Source organism: Pseudophryne corroboree, chromosome 9 (assembly GCF_028390025.1).
Source record: "Pseudophryne corroboree isolate aPseCor3 chromosome 9, aPseCor3.hap2, whole genome shotgun sequence".
Lineage (NCBI taxonomy): Eukaryota > Metazoa > Chordata > Amphibia > Anura > Myobatrachidae > Pseudophryne > Pseudophryne corroboree.
The window spans coordinates 468,276,405-468,279,300 of NC_086452.1; the positions used below are offsets into that span (position 1 = coordinate 468,276,405).

The following is a 2,896-nucleotide window of genomic DNA, read 5'->3' on the forward strand; positions in this document are numbered from 1 at the left end:
TCTGGTGACAGTGTGAGTACAGATGTAGGTAGGCAGGTAAGGCAAGAAGTTATTTTGCGTTATTTTTCCGGTAAGTATTGTTTATTTTTAACTAACCTTGACTAACCACTTTTATTAAATGTATTGTAGTTGTGAATGTTTTTTTTTTTGCGTTACTGTTTGTTCTTTATACTGGTCTGCACATTTATACTGTAATTTGAATTACTTACAGTGTCACTCATTACCCCATTAAACCATACATTGCGTCTTTTAAAATGATTTGCATGGACACAGGGATTTCTGGGAATACAATTGCTTAAAATTTATTGTGTTCCAAACATTTCATGCAGCCTTCATTTTTTTTTTGTGTGTGTGCTGGGTGCAGAGGTTTGACCAGGGTCGTTGGCCCGTGTTCTGCTTGAGCATCGAACAGGCGAGGTAACTGGGGTCTGGCTTGGGGTAGTCGTTCCGGAGCTGGAGCTGACTTGTTGGGCTGCCATCATAGTAATACTTTGGCTGAGGTTGTGTATACTCGCATTAAGTTGGATATTTGTGGCAGTGTGGCTGGCAATAATTCGCGACAAACTTTCGTTCACCACTTGGTTATGCTGTATTACTTGTATTAGGGTTTGTTGCTGCCGCTGTTGCTCATCGATTATTCTTGTCAAATTTGCAAGCATTTGAGTGTTGTCCGCCCTGATCTGCTCCATTGAAGTTGCTATTCTGCCAACCTGAACAATCAGTCTGCCCAAGTTCCGACTAATGCGAGGAAGATGATGGGGCAGACTGGCAAGGTGTTGTGTGTGTGTGTGTTCAGGTAGGCAGAGTTTTGTACTTGTTGTGTAGCCCAACTGTTCCAAAAGTCAGGGGACATTTGTTGCTGGGGTGGAGTTGGAATTAATTGGGGGCTAATGGATGCTTGTGGTATATCCTGCTGCGGGGTTGGCTGGGTAGGATCAACGGGCTGCAGGTGTAGTGTGAAGGTAGGCTGTTGGTCAGGTTCCTGCTGGGCGTCCTCGACCATGATGGGTGGTTCTGTATGGGGTTGAGAGCAGCCACTATTTAGTATAACTAACAGTTTTTTGCTTGTCCTAAACATGGCTTACTTAATAATACTCATGTTGAAAATGTGACCGATTTTGTGTGTTCAAATTAACTAGGAATCTTTCCAATAGAAACACATATGTGCCTTCACAGGCGTGCGCAGAGACTGACTGGCGGGTTCCGCTCCGAACTTCCCCCCCTCCACAGCATTATAGTGTTCTCTCACCTCCCCTGTCCTGGATATAGACTGCTCACCTGGACGGGCCAGAGGTGCGGACCAGGTGAGCAGTCTTTATCCAGGACAGGGGAGGTGAGAGAACACTATAATGCCGAGGAGGGGGGGGGGGGGGGGAGTCCTGTCCGGTTCCCGCAATTCAGTTTCTGCGCACGCCTGTGTGTGCCTTCTAAATTTCAAAACTGAATGTTTTTTTAAATTTGTTTGTTCACAGACTCTAAGCCATAATGATATGGGAAACACAAATTTCTTTCGCCATTTTACATTAATGCATTTCAAGATTGTGTATGCCCCTTCCTTTTGAGAAACACACACAATGCATTAAATGTGGTTTGTTACACACTCAATTGATTAAACCAGTCAGTGTTTTTTTAAAAATATTAGTAAACAATATTTTAATTTAGTAATCTTCAAGAACCATGCAAATGTCTTAAGGTGGCCTATGTTTCTAAATGGAGATGTTGGCCATGGCAAACATTTGTATTAAACATTACATTTTTATTTTTTCTTGTGGATTTCATTTTTAAAGCACAAAATGGTTTCTATGGCCAACATCACATCTGAAAATGGTTTACAAAATGTATTTATAAAAAAACATGTGCTTGTTGTTTGACATTATGGGCAGGAATAATAAATTACACAAATATAATTGCATTGACACTACACAAATAGTGGTGCAGCAGAAATAACCAGGAGAAGACCTAAGGATTTGAAAAGACAATCATATGTGCAAGGTGATAAAGGCACAAGACAAACAGAGACGTTTTACATTTCTAAAGATTAATATTATTCTTTTTATGCATATAACACCTTGCACATATAATTGTATTTCAAAAGCAGTATGCCTTATCCAGGTTCATTCATAGACCACACTGTGTAAAACTTATATTTTTTTTTTTACATTTTGTATACTCACCAGACAGCTGAGGTGATTGTGGCTCATCACTTTGTGGACTTGCCAAAATTGCCTGTGGTGGCTGGGGCAACACTGCGGAGATGCGCCGCCGGGGTGGTGATGATGGAGCCGCAGACTCAGGCTTAACGCGACGTGTCTTGCTTGGCCTCCTAGGCACACTCACCGAGCCCTGTGATGGTCGCCTTAATGGAGGGCGGCTTGCAGAAGAAGAACCTATGTGAAAAGAGAAACATTAATATTTTGAACTTCTATGTGTTTGCTGAATATGTGATTAAAGTGACTTCTTACCTGCTTCGCCAGCATCTGCATCACTTGGCAGTGTTGGCTGGGGCCTGGCTGTGGTGCTTCTCTGGCGTACTGTTGAAAAATGTGACCAAACAAAATGAACATACTTTGAATACTCATTGTTATCTGAAAATCCTTATTGTGATGTAAACATCTGGAACATAATGATAAGTAAACTATTTTATGTTTAAGCTATTCTGGATTACTTAATTGGGTGTGTATTATTAAAATAAGATTGTATTGCACTAAATAATCCATATTCAAACCCAAAAGCAGCACAATATTGTGTTTTAATTTTGTTTAAAAAAAATAGAATAAAAAAAAAGAAAAAAAAACATTTAAAAAAAAAACAGTTATGGACAAGCAGGAACTATGATTATGTATTAGAACTACACATACCAGCATGCACTGCAACAGATGTAGCATTCACTATTTAC

General features: G+C 40.3%; 1 long non-coding RNA gene across 1 annotated transcript; it reads right to left on the bottom strand.

Moving 5' to 3' along the window:
- Positions 1-905: 905 nt before the first annotated feature.
- On the bottom strand, positions 906-2,534 carry LOC134957153 (uncharacterized). Its single transcript, XR_010186500.1, has 3 exons — positions 2,463-2,534; positions 2,175-2,387; positions 906-1,014 (listed from the first exon to the last, which is right to left on the bottom strand). It is a non-coding gene; the product is annotated as an uncharacterized LOC134957153 (long non-coding RNA).
- Between the last annotated feature and the right edge of the window lie 362 nt (positions 2,535-2,896).